The sequence below is a fragment of the Callorhinus ursinus genome, unplaced genomic scaffold, assembly GCF_003265705.2.
Source record: "Callorhinus ursinus isolate GAN/ISIS: 27379988/994484 unplaced genomic scaffold, GSC_fseal_2.0 scaffold116, whole genome shotgun sequence".
Taxonomy (NCBI): domain Eukaryota; kingdom Metazoa; phylum Chordata; class Mammalia; order Carnivora; family Otariidae; genus Callorhinus; species Callorhinus ursinus.
In genome coordinates, this window is record NW_027397178.1 from 1,197,998 (window position 1) to 1,212,696 (window position 14,699).

Here is a 14,699-nt window from a genome sequence, read left to right on the forward strand (position 1 = left end):
TTCACATGGGACATCTATATTTTCAAAATCTGTGCCCATTCTGAGAGATGTATCACCAGAACTCTCCCCCAGGAATTCTCTGTTAGTAGGCTTCCAATTCTATTCATTCTAAGCCCTGACCATCTAATCACACCATTAGTAACTCTTCATGAATAAATATATATCCATGCTTCTAGCCAAACAAAGTGGACAACCAAATGTACTGCTTGAAATTCTTCCCAATGGGGGAATTTCTCCTTAGCACACTCCTTCAGGGTCATAATCATAATAGTACCATAACTAACCAGTATCTAACCATATTACTTCACTAAACTGGGGCAGTAAAGCTGTGGACTTTCACTTCTAGTTGCTGCCAATTATATCAAAGAAAACCAACTGAATATTCGGGTCCAAATTTTAATTTTCAGTCCATGGGTTTTAAGGAACTCCCCATGTAGCCATAGATGTATAATGAGGGAGAGCAGGAAATCAGGCAGTAGTAGTTGTTAAAGGACTTTACTATAATCTAATGCAACTTCTTACACCTCTGGGCCTGTTGCTAAGCCCAGTTTCTTATGTGCCATTTCCACTTGATGATATCATGTTGTTTTTCCAACTCAATTTTATGGCTTAAAGAATAAGACAGCATTCAGTTTGTGATGGGTAGCTGAAATCACACAATCACTTGAAGCCCAACTTTAGGCATTTAATAACTACTAGAGTTCAGTGGGATGCTAGCCACTGGACCCCTAGAAACTTTACTGAGGTTGTTTATTTCCCACCATCTACTCAGATAGGTCTATGGCATCCAAAATACTTGCTTTTTTTTCCTTTCATTGGGTCCAAACAGAATTACCACATCAATGTAGTGGACTGGTATAATGTTTGGTGGAATATCAAAATGACCAAGATTTCTGCAGAACATATTATGACAAATGAATTTTATTGTATGTGTATTTTTATTTATTATCTATATAATATCTTTATTATAAAGCTATAATACTTTTATTTTTTTAAGTTAATGATTGACTTTAGACTTCATTTTTTAAAAATATTTTATTATTTGACAGAGAGAGAGACAGCCAGAGAGGGAACACAAGCAGGGGGAGGGGGAGAAGGAGAAGCAGGCCTCCTGCCAAGCATGGAGCCCGATGCAGGGCTTGATCCCAGGACCCTAAGATCATGACCCGAGTTGAAGGCAGACACTTCATGACTGAGCCACCCAGGCACCCTATAATACTTTCAAATACTAAATCTGTTAACTATACAAACAAAATGTATACCTTCAAGTTAACAGATACAAATGTATCCCAGGTCCTGGGATCAAGCCCCAAGTCTGGCTCCCTGCTCAGTGGGGAGCCTGCTTCTCCCTCTCTCTGCCTGCTGCTTGACCTGCTTGTGCACTTGCTCTCTCTCTCTCAAATAAATAAATAAAATCTTTAAAAAATTATATTTAAAAAAAGATCCTCTTCCCCAACTCCTATGCAGTGGTACAAAGGTTCTGCTTGGGGGAGAGTAAGGCTTTAAAGACAAAAACCCCTTCAGCCCTATCTGAGGTGACTGACGTCATTTGGACCTTGGTATGGAGAATTCCATAATGAACGGCATTCTCAAAAACTTGGGTATCTTGGTAAAGAGCAATTAAGAAGGTGTTGGAATTTCCATGATACTGGTAGCCATAAACAAAACAGCAGAGAAGCCAGACATTTGACAGAAAGAACCAGCCAAGAAGAACCCTCCTGAGATCATAAACCTGGGGGACAGGAAGGCTATTTATGTGCCAGGCTGCACCCACTCAGGAGTAATGAGGCTTGAAAGCATCTCCCAAGCCACACAAAGATCTAATAAAAGATGAAGGTTCACAGGCACAGGGATAGTAGCAAAACGTCTGAAAAAAAATAAGCTACTCTGATCTAGAGGCAAATCCTAGGAAGCCAGCATTTAAAAAAGAAAAAATTACACATATTTCTGGAAATTTGGAAGGCTCTTTGCATGTTAATTCCAAATATGTTTCCACTTCTTACAAAGCAATGCCCTTAATTTCACAAATTAAATTGTAATTCTGCAAACAACAAAATTAAATTTTGTGGCTGATTTCAGCAAGATTACACCTGTAACTACAAAAGTAAGATATTTAAAACCTTCCAAAATGTTTTTTCTGGTTCTCAGACTATAACTTGAAATGAACTTCCAAAAATCTGAGTTTGTCACACACTGTACTCCTTATGTGTAACTAAATGTTATCATTAGTAACAAAATGGTCAAGTACAATAGCCACTTGCTTCCATTGGCACTTCAGTACATTCAACACAATTATTCATAATGCCACTACCTGCTGGTAATGGGGTTACTAGCATGCCATTTCACATTGGCAAGAATCTCAGGCTGTATCAATTCCCAAGGACAAGATCAAGCCAATTCCCAAACCCCATACTCAAGGATCTGCTTCCTGGGACCATTGTTAGAAATTTATGAATTAGGAGACAAAAGAAGAAATATTTGTTCTTTCAATAAAAATATCATTTAAAGATGTATAAGTAGGTACTAAATAATGAAAAAATAATAAACTTTTTAAAACACTAAGGGATCATTTTAAAAGCAGCCAACGGGGGGAAAAAAGCCGCAGGGCTGGAGGAATAAAAGGGAGAATCTGGCATTATTAAAACTAAAGCTTAGGTAAGGACTCCACAGACTTGAAACTCAGACCTATGAAAAGAGGTTTCTGGCTGGTGCTACTTCTCTAAACCAGTTTCTGTAAAATATCACTTCATTCTCATAAGATGTTACAGATAAAATGCATAACTCATGTAAAACATTTAACAGTGTCTTACACATAGTAAACATACATACTATAAAAGCTACCAAAGGCCATCTACTATTGTTAGCATAAAGTTCAAAATTTGATGTTTTTCAAGACCTAAAGGCCCTGCATAATGCGGTTTCTGTCTGCAGACACATCTCAAAACCACTCTCCTCCTCATCATCTCAGTTTCTCCAGGCCATGAATGGAAAAACAAAACAAAACAATAACCACCACAGATGATACAATCCTAGAAATATATAGCATACTCCCAAAGAACATATATATTTATTATTTGCTCTTTGTTTATTCTAGGCAATGGTTTCTTTAAAACAAAACCCAGAGCACAATCCACGAAAGAAAAAATAGATACACTGGACTTCATCCAAACTAAAAATATTTGTGTGTCAAAGAATACAGTCAAGAAAGTGAAAATAAAATCTATAGATGAGAGAAAGTAGTTGTAAATTATATCTCTGATTAGGGTCTTGTAGTCCATTGAATGGTGGCCCTCAAAAAGATGTGTCTATATACTCTATTACAACTCCTAAAACTGTTAATGTGAACTTATTTGGAAAAAAAAAGGTCTTTGCAAATGTAATAAGGGTTTTGAGATGACATTATTTTGGAGAATGTGGGTTGGCTCTAAATCTAATAACAACTATCCTAACAAGAGACAAAGAGGCAAAGACAAGAATACAGAGAAGATGGAAGTCTAGGATGAAGTTATGCAGTTACAAGCCAAGGAACACCTGGAGCCACCAGATGCTGGAAGTGGCAAGGAAGGATTCTTCTCTAGAGCCTTAGGCAGGAGCACAGCCCTGCCAACGTACTGATTTCAGATTTCTAGCCTCCAAAATTGCAAGAGACTAAATTTCTGTTTTAAACCACCAAGATGGTGGTAATTTGATATGGCAGCCCTAGAAAACTAATACAGGTCTGGGGCGACTGGGTGGCTCAGTCGTTAAGCATCTGCCTTAGGCTCAGGTCATGATCCCAGGGTCTTGGGGTCGAGCCCCGCCTCAGGCTCCCAGGGAGCCTGCTTCTCCCTCTCCCACCCCCCCACCCCGCTTGTGTTCCCTCTCTCGCTGTCTCTCTGTCAAATAAATAAATAAAGTCTTAAAAAAAAAAAAGAAAACTAATACAGGTCTAAATATAAAGACCTCTTAAAATGCAACAATAAAAACACAATCTAATTTTACAATCAATGAGAGATCTGAAAATACATTTCTCTCGAGAAGATAAACGAATGGCCAACCAGGAAGCACATGAAAAGATGTGACATCAGGGCACCTGAGTGGCTCAGTCAGTTAAGCGTCTGCCTTCGGCTCAGGTCATGATCCCAGGGCCCTAGGATCAAGTCCTGCATCTGCTTCTGCCTCTGCTTCTCTCTCTGCCTCTGCCTCTCTCTCTCATGAATAAATAAAATCTTAAAAAAAAAAAAGATGTGACATCATTAGTCACTAGAAGAATGCAAATCAAAAACTGCAAGGCAAACTCACTTCACATCCACTGGATTGGCCATAATAAAAAATAATAAAATAACAAGTATTGGTGACAATATGAAGAAACTGGAATGTGCATACACTGCTGGCAGGAACAGAGAATGGTGCAGCCCCTGTGTAAACAGTCTGACAGTTCCTTAAAATGCTAAGCATAAAGTTACTATATGACACATATAGTTAGTTCCACTCCAGAGAGCTGAAAACTGGTGTTCATCAAAAAACTGTGCATAAATGCTTGTAGAAACACTTTCAAAATAGCCAAAAGGTAGAGACAATCCAAACATTCACCAAGTGATGAATGGATAAACAAAATGTGGCATATTCACACAATGGAATATTACTTAGCCATAAAAGTAATGAAATTCTGATACATACTACAACATAGATGGACCTTCAAAACATTATGCTCAGTGAAAGAAGCCAGACACACACAAAAACTACATAAGATTCCATTTATATAAAATGTCCAGAAAAGTCAAATCCATAGAGACAGAAAGTGGATTCGTGGTTGCCAGGAGATGTGAGGAAAAGGGAAATAGGATTGACTGCTAAAAAGTATGAGGTTTATTTGGGCTAATGAAAATGTTTTAAGAAATAGAAAATAGAAGAGTTACCTTGGCCAGAAGTTATAAAAGGCCAGGAGTAGAAATTCACTCACCACAAATTAGTTCCCTCTATTTACTGGTTTTGTGCTTACATAAAAGAAAAAACAAATTAAGTATGTTTGAAATGTTGAAAGAAGATTTCAATTGGTTTCCAATTGTGGGTAATTTTAAACAATCTCTACAATCAGGCACAAGGTGCTTTTAAGAATTCATTCATTCAGTAAGTTTTCACTGACCACCTACTGAAAATACCCAATATACACCAGATACTATGTCAAGTTCTGGCATAAAACTCCCACCTGCCTTCAGGAATTATACTCCTCAGTGAAGGAACTAGACATTAAATAACCAATCATTGGTGTTTCCAGTTATGTTACATGTAAACTTAAAAAATGTATTCTATTATTGTGCTATAAAATCTGATCTATATTCATAGACCCAAAATATCTAGCTTAGTATGATTATATTATTTGAAGATTTTTTTCCTGCTTCTCCCTCTCCCTCTGCCCCTCCCCCCACTTGTGCTCTCTTGTGTGCGCTCTCAAATAAATAAATAAATAAAATCTTTAAAAAAAATAAAGTTTCTTTTGTATATCTTTCCCTTTCTTTTACTTTGGCCAACATACATTATGACATTCAAAGCGAGTTTCTTATAGCTTATACTTGTTTATTTTATCCATTCTGGCAATCTCTGCCTTTTAATTGGTATATTAATTAAGATCATTTATATTTAATGATATGCTTGGGCTGAAGTCTGATTTTTATTTTCAATTGTTGTATTTCCCACTTGACCTGTCTCAGATTGAACACTGATAGGCACTGATAAGCAATAAATCTGTCCTTTGTTTATTGTCTTGCTTTTGTTTTGTTTTGTGCTACTATTAACATGGTCTCCCTAATACTGTCTCCTTTACTTGCTATTTTTAATTTTTTGAATTTATTTTTATATTGTTTTGGTATAAAATTTTATAACTTATTTTATTGTCTTTCTGTATTGTGCTTAGTTACCTCACACACACACAAAAATGGGCTTCCATTTTTGGGTTGCCAGTTCCATTATATTTTCTGACTCCTACCTATTGCTGATGAGGAAAATCAACAAAGTATTCCACAATTTTTGTTTCTCTATCTCCACCATTAAAAATGTTTAATTTATCAGAGAATTAATCCTTCCATACTATTTTTTCATGTGTAGTCTCATTTTTAGGTCTTAAATCTATAATACAATGTATTAAATTCTAAGCAACAGTATAGTCAAAGGGTCTTCAAACAGCTCTTAATTGCATGGAGAATCCTCTAGATATCTCAGGAAGTGCTTGTACATACAACATTCTATAAAACCTTGATTGCTTAAAATCATTTTCTTTAACCCTGATATATTTGAAAGATATACTAGCTATCCATTAATTTTTTCAATTTAAATTCAATTAGCCAACATATAGTACATCATTAGTTTCAGATGTAGAGTTCAATAATTCATTAGTTGTATATAACACCCACTGCTCATTACATCACATGCTCTCCTTAATGTGCATCACCCAGTTATCCTATCCCCTCACCCACCTCCCCTCCAGCAACCCTGTTTGTTTCCTAGAGGGAAGAGTCTCTCATGGTTTTTCTCCCTTTCTGATGATATATATTAATTTTTATATCACATTTTATTTCCTTGAGTCTTTTGGAAACGTAGCTCCATTGTCACCTTCTTTGTATACTACTATCAAGAAGTCAGTTGCCAACCTGATTTGTTCTCCTAAAGATACTATATTTTAAATATGTAATAATTTTCCTAGGCTATGCCTTGGAATTAAGCATCTTATACCAATTTTCCCAAGTCACTGCTATTTCATTATGTAGATTCTAGTCTTTTATTTGACAAATTAATAAAAGCTTGAAATGTTAATTCTGTTACATTGTCTCACTTTCAAATTATATAAATATTGAGTATCACTTGCCTGGTTCTATACAACTTTCTGAAAAAATTTTATCTCCATCTTAAATTAGGTTTCATTTTCTTGGTTCTTTTAATCCTTATATCCTGTATCTTTCATTGTATTTTGGCCATTCTGATCTTCTTTAGGTATCTAGGAGCTGGTTCCTTATTTATTTATCTATTGATGTCCTGCAAAACTATCTTTAGAGCAAACTAACAATTCTAACCAGTGTCCCTTATACCCTGTTTCTTCATAGTAAGACAAACCTTACACAAACTTTAATAGCTGCAGCTTGGGTGATTTCAAAATGCTTCATACTGCAACATATAATAATATGATTCTGGAGTTACACTGAGTGAAGTATTTTATTCCCTAAACAACCCAGGAGCATAAGGGAACATCTGTATGATTCCAAAATTTTAAGCAAGTAACAATTTGCCTGGCTCCATTCTAAAAAGTCTCTTGTGTTTTTTTTGTTTTTTCCTGTTTTTTGGAAAAGGAATTTGTGGGTTATTTTTTTTCATGATTATAAGTGTACTTTTTAATCCCCATCCCCTATTTCACCCATCTCTCATCCCCCTCCCCTCTGGTAACCATCAGTTTGTTCTCTATAGTTAAGAGTCTATTTCTTGGTTTGTCTCTTTTTTTTTCCTTTTGCTCATTTGTTTTGTTTCTTAAATTCCATATATAAGTGAGATCATACGGTATTTGTGTTTCTCTGACTTATTTCACTTAGCATTATACTCTCTAGCTCTGTCCACATTGTTGCAACTAGGATGGCCAAATAATATTCCCTTGTAATATATACCACATCTTCTTTACCCATTCATCTATCAAATGACACCTGGACTGCTTCGATAGTTTGGCTAATGTAAATTATAATTGTGTCTTGTTCAAATTTTTTCTGAGTTTCAGTTGGCTCTTACTCTTTATTTCTAAATTTTTAGTCATTTTCAGTCAAAGATTTTGAATTTCTATTTCATATATTATTGTGCTGCAGATTTAATGACATTTCACTTATGATGCAATATTATCATATATTTTTCTCTGCTTCATGGCTGGAATCAATATCAGCTTGTATCTGGGTTCCAAAAGAAACAGATTTTAACAGAAAATTAAACGGACATTACAGGTTGCCTCATAAATAACTCTCGTGAAATTTTCAAAATGGGGAATTGTGCCTAAAAAGACTTAAGATGTTTAGCCTCAGAAGGAATATTTATCCTTAAAGCTAGAAGATATATCATCATGTTTAATTTTCAACCATGAAAAGAGGAGACATTATGGAAGATATTTCATTCTGCACAATCGTAGATTATAAAAAGAAATACAATATGAAATACACAGGGAAGCAAATTCCATCTCACTGTAAGAAAAAAAAATTCAACAAGTAAGTAAGTAAAGTTTTTCAAAAGGCATTGTTTTGATTTGTGGGGTGATGAACAGTCAGGTCCACAAGTCTAAAAGCAGAGGCTTTATGCTTGAGCTTGGAGTAGTGTTCAGTAATGCACTGTATCCATGGTTGAAGAATACTGCATAGGAGTTCCTTCTTTTTAATTTAACATTTTGTAATGCCATCATAGTTCTACTCTCTTTAATGAATATAATTTCTTAATTCATATCTTTTTACTGTCACTACACATTTAAAGGAAATAGTTAAAAGCAAAGTTGAGAGGAAAAAGATATTAACTTTGCCCACTTAGAAACCAGATATAACTTTAACTATTTCTTCATCCACTGGATTATTTTCTGCATATGTGAATGAGACAATATTTAATCTATGACAAAAATTATATTCATGTAACAGCATATCTATTAAATAATAAAGGAAAAAAGTTGACAGCACCTTGAATTAACTTAACAAGCCTGACTTGCCAAAAATAACATAAGAACCAATCATTCTCTTTACATGAGAATATTTTTCAACTCAGTGACAGAGAAAAGTATCAGCTACACCAGTAGCTCTGCAAATGTGCCTTGAAATTCATAAAACTTTACAAGATTCCATAGACTAGTCAATATATAAGCCACGTAAAAAGTGTACTTTCAGGATATTAAAATCTTAAAAATACAAACTAGCCTTAAATATATATATATATGTTTATATATATATATATATCCCATTAACATGGAATAAACTATTCAAGAACTTTGAGCTGCTGACAGAACCCTTTAGTACTTGTGCATACCACTTGTTTTCTCCTGAGTTATTTTGAAGATCATCCTCAAACTCCATCTTTTCATTGCCATCTTCGTGTCCTTGTCCCTCAATGTATAGATAATAGGATTCAGAATGGGTGCAATTTTAAAATCCAAAATGGCAAGAAACTTATCCACTGACACAGTGGGAAATGGCCACAGACAAACAAAGATGCATGGTCCAAAGAACAAAATCAGCATAGTGATGTGAGCTGAAAGAGTAGAAAAGGCCTTAGACAAGGCACCTGAGGAATGTTTCCATATAGTGATCAGGATGAAGGTATAGGAGATAAGCAATAAGAAGAAGGTGCCCATGGAAATGAACCCACTGATGGCAATAACCATGAATTCCATTCTGTAGGTGTCTGTGCAGGCAAGTTTAATAAACCAAAGAAGTTCACAGTAAAAGGTATCTATCTCACTGAGACCACAAAAAGGCAAATGGACAACAAAAGCTAACTGGGCCACTGAATGAATGAAGCCAATAGCCCAAGAACCAGACAGAAGCAAAATGCACATCTGCGGGCTCATGATAGTCAGGTAGTGGAGGGGCTTACATATGGCCACATATCAGTCCAAGGCCATGGAGATGAGCAGCACCATCTCAGATCCACCCAGGACATGAAGAACAAGTATCCGGATGACATCCCTGAAAGGATATGGTTTTGTGCCCAGAGAACAAGTCATGAATCATCATAGGAACTGTTAAAGTAGAAAAACATAAATCAATAAATGAGAGACTGACTAAAAGGAAGTACATGGGGGAATGTAAATGAGGGTCAAAGCTCACTGTAAACACGACAAGAAGGTTTTCCAGAATGATTGTTACATAAAACACAGGAGAGAAAGCAAGGAGGAAATGCTGCATTGCTCTATACATAGAAAGTCCCAGGAATACAAATTAAGACTTTTCAGAGTAATTTGCATCATACATTGACTTTCTCTAATGATACCTAAAACACCAAAACCAAAATAATAAACAAAGAATTGATCAAAAATTATTATTTACAAACACTTTTAAGCTTAGAAGCCGCCTGAGGAACATTTCTATACAATGACCAGGACGGAGATACAGGAGATAAGCATTTTAACATTTAAATTTCTATTAAATCTGATTTTAGGAAGCAATAATCAGTAAGAGACAAACGGTGTTTTTTTTCTCTTTAAATTTTTTATTATTATGTTAATCACCATACATTACATCATTAGTTTTTGATGTAGTATTCCATGATTCATAGTTTGTGCATAATACCAGTACTCCACACAGAACATGCCCTCTTTAACACCCATCACCAGGCTAACCCATCCAACCACCCCCCTCCACTCTAGAACCCTCAGTTTGTTTTTCAGAGTCCATCATATTTCATGGTTTGTCTCACCCTCTGATTTCCCCCGCTTCATTCTTCCCCTCCTGCAATTTTCTTTTTTTTTTTTAACATATATTGCATTATTTGTTTCAGAAGTACAGATCTGTGATTCAACAGTCTTGCACGATTCACAGCACTCACCATAGCACATACCCTCCCCAATGTCTATCACCCAGCCACCCCATCCCTCCCACCCCCACCACTCCAGCAACCCTGTTTGTTTCCTGAGATTAAGAACTACTCATATCAGTGAGGTCATATGATACATGTCTTTCTCTGATTGACTTATTTCCCTCAGCATAACACCCTCCAGTTCCATCCACGTCGTTGCAAATGGCAAGATCTCATTCCTTTTGATGGCTGCATAATATTTCATTGTGTATATGTACCACAACTTCTTTATCCCTTCATCTGATGATGGACATCTTGGCTCTTTCCACAGTTGGCTATTGTGGACATTGCTGCTATAAACATTGGGGTGCACATAACCCTTCGGATCCCTACGTTTGTATCTTTGTGGTAAATACCCAGTAGTGCAATTGCTGGATCATATGGTTGCTCCCTTTTCAAATTTTGAGGAACCTCCATAATGTTTTCCAGAGTGGTTGCACCAGCTTGCATTACCACCAACAGTGTAGGAGGGATCCCCTTTCTCCACATCCCCGCCAACATCTGTCGTTTCCTGACTAGTTAATTTTAGCCATTCTGACTGGTGTGAGGTGGTATCTCATTGAGGTTTTGATTTGGATTTCTCTGATGCCGAGCAACATGGAGCACTTTTTCATGTGTCTGTTCGCCATCTGGATGTCTTCTTTGGAAAAATGTCTGTTCAAGTCTTCTGCCCATTTCTCTTTTTTTTATTGTTATGTTAATCACCATACATTACATCATTAGTTTTTGATATAGTGTTCCATGATTCATTGTTGGTGCACAACACCCAGTGCTCCATGCAGAATGTGCCCTCTTTAATAACCATCACCAGGCTAACCCATCCCCCCCCACTCCCCTCTAGAACCCTCAGTTTGTTTTTCAGAGTCCATCGTCTGTCATGATTCATCTCCCCTTCAGACTTACTCCCCTTCATTCTTCCACTCCTGCTATCTTCTTTTTTTTTCTTAACCTATATTGCACTACTTGTTTCAGAAGTACAGATCTGTGATTCAACAGTCTTGCACAATTCACAGCGCTCACCATAGCACATACCCTCCCCAATGTCTACCACCCAGCCACCCCATCCCTCCCAGCTCCCACCACTCCAGCAACCATCAGTTTGTTTCCTGAGATTAAGAATTCCTCATGTCAGTGAGGTCATATGATACATGTCTTTCTCTGATGGACTTATTTCACTCAGTATAACACCCTCCAGTTCCATCCACGTCGTTGCAAATGGCAAGATCTCATTCTTTTTATGGCAGCATATTATTCCATTCGGTATATATACCACATCTTTATCCATTCATCTCTCGATAGACATCTTGGCACCTTCCACAGTTTGGCTATTGTGGACATTGCTACTATTAACATCGGGGTGCATGTACCCCTTCAGATCCCTACATTTGTATCTTTGTGGTAAATACCCAGTAGTGCAATTGCTGGATCGTAGGGTAGCTCTATTTTCAACTGTTTGAGGAACCTCCATACTGTTCTCCAGAGTGGAAAGTGCACCAGCTTGCATTCCCACCAACAGCGTAGGAGGGTTCCCCTTTCTCCACATCCCTGCCAACATCTGTGGTTTCCTGACTTGTTAATTTTAGCCATTCTGACTGGTGTGAGGTGGTATCTCATTGAGGTTTTGATTTGGATTTCTCTGATGCTGCGTGATGTGGAGCACGTTTTCATGTGTCTTTTGGCCATTTGGATGTCTTCTTTGGAAAAATGTCTGTTCATGTCTTCTGCCTATTTCTTGATTGGATTATTTGTTCTTTGGATGTTGAGTTTGATAAGTTCTTTATAGATTTTGGATACTAGCCCTTTATCTGATATGTCATTTGCAACTATGTTCTCCGATTCTCTCGGTTGTCTTTTGGTTTTGTGGACAGTTCCTTTTGCTGTGCAAAAGCTTTTTATCTTGATGAAATCCCAATATTCATTTTTGCCCTTGCTTCCCTTGCCTTTGGCGATGTTTTTAGGAAGACATTGCTGTGGCTGAGGTTGAAGAGGTTGCTGCCTGTGTTCTCCTTCAGGATTTTGATGGACTCATGTCTCACATCTAGGTCTTTCAACCATTTGGAGTCTATTTTTGTGTGTGGTGTAAGGAAATGGTCCAGTTTCATTCTTCTGCATGTGGCTGTCCAATTGTCCCAACACCATTTGTTGAAGAGAGTTTTTTCCATTGGACATTGTTTCTTGCTTTGTTAAAGATAAGTTGACCATAAAGTTGAGGGTCCATTTCTGGGCTCTCGATTCTGTTCCATTGATCTATGTGTCTGTTTTTGTGCCAGTACCATACTGTCTTGATGATGACAGCTTTGTAATAGAGCTGGAAGTCCGGAATTGAGATGCCGCCAGCTTTGCTTTGCTTTTTCAAAATTCCTCTGGCTATTTGGGGTCTTTTCTGGTTCCATACAAATTTTAGGATTATTTGTTCCATTTCTTTGAAAAAAGTGGATGGTATTTTGATGGGGATTGCATTGAATGTGTAGGTTGCTCTAGGTAGCATGTACTTCTTCACAATGTTTGTTCTTCCAATCCATGAGCATGGAACGTTTTTCCATTTCTTTGTGTCTTCCTCAATCACTTTCAGGGGTATTTTATAGTTTTCTGAGTACAGATCCTTTGCCCCTTTGGTTAGATTTATTCCTAGGTATCTTATGGTTTGGGGTGCAATTGTAAATGGGATCGACTCCTTAATTTCCCTTTCTTCTGTCTTGTTGTTGATGTATAGGAATGCAACTGATTTCTGTGCATTGTTTTTATATCCTGCCACTTTACTGAATTCCTGTATGAGTTCTAGCAGTTTTGGGGTGGAGTCTTTTGGGTTTCCCACAGAAAGTGTCAGATCATCTGCAAAGAGTGAGAGTTGGACTTCCTCCTTGCCGATTTGGATGCCTTTGTTTGCTTTTTATTGTCTGATTGCTGTGGCTAGGACTTCTAATACTACGTTGAATAGCAGTGGTGATAGTGGACATCCCTGCTGCGTTCCTGACCTTAGGAGGAAAGCTCTCAGTTTTTCCCCATTGAGAATGATATTCACTGTGGGTTTTTCATAGAGGGCTTTTATGATATTGAGGTATGTACATTCTATCCCTATATTCTAAAAGAGTTTTGATCAAAAAAGGAAGCTGTACTTTGTCAAATGCTTTCTCTGCACCTATTGAGAGGATCATGTGATTTTTGTTCTTTCTTTTGTTAATATATAGTATCACATTGATTGATTTGCGGATGTTGAACCAACCTTGCAGCCCAGGGATAAATGCCACTTGGTCGTGGTGAATAATCCTTTTCATATACTGTTGGATCCTATTGGCTAGTATTCTGGTGAGAATTTTTGCATCCATGTTCATCAAGGATATTGGTCTGTATATCTCCTTTTTGATGGGGTCTTTGTCTGGTTTGGGAATCAAGGTAATGGTGGCCTCATAAAATGAGTTTGGAAGTTCTCCTTCCGTTTCTATTTTTTGGAACAGTTTCAAGAGAATAGGTATTAATTCTTCTTGAAATGTTTGGTAGAATTCCCCTGGGAAGCCATCTGACCCTGGGCTTTTGTTTATTGGGAGATTTTTGAAGACTGCTTCAATTTCTTTAGTGGTTATTGGACTGTTCAGGTTTTCTATTTCTTCCTGGTTCTGTTTTGGTAGTTGATACATCTCTAGGAATGCATCCATTTCTTCCAGGTTATCTAATTTGCTGGCATAGAGTTGCTCATAATATGTTCTTATAATTGCTTGTATTTCTTTGGTATGGTTGTGATCTCTCCTCTTTCATTCATGATTTTGTTGATTTGGGACATTTCTCTTTTCTTTTTGATAAGTCTGGCCAGGGGTTTATCAATCTTGTTAATTCCTTCAAAGAACGAGCTCCTAGTTTCATTGATCTGTTGGTTTCTATTTCATTGATTTCTGCTCTGATCTTTATTATTTCTTTTCTCCTGCTGGGTTTAGGCTTTATTTGCTGTTTTTTCTCTAGCTCCTTTAGGTGTAGGGTTAGGTTGTGTATTTGAGACCTTTCTTGTTTCTTAAGAAAGGCTTCTATTGCTATATACATTCCTCTCAGGACGGCCTTTGCTGCATCCAAAGATTTTGAACAGTTGTGTTTTTTCATTTTCATTGGTTTCCATGAATTTTTTTAATTCTTCTTTAATTTCCTGTTGACCC

At 36.9% G+C, this 14,699-nt stretch overlaps 1 pseudogene; it reads right to left on the reverse strand.

Annotated features, from left to right (window-relative positions):
• Nucleotides 1–8,992: 8,992 nt before the first annotated feature.
• On the reverse strand, nucleotides 8,993–9,887 carry LOC112832891 (olfactory receptor 4F3/4F16/4F29-like; annotated as a pseudogene).
• Nucleotides 9,888–14,699: the final 4,812 nt, after the last annotated feature.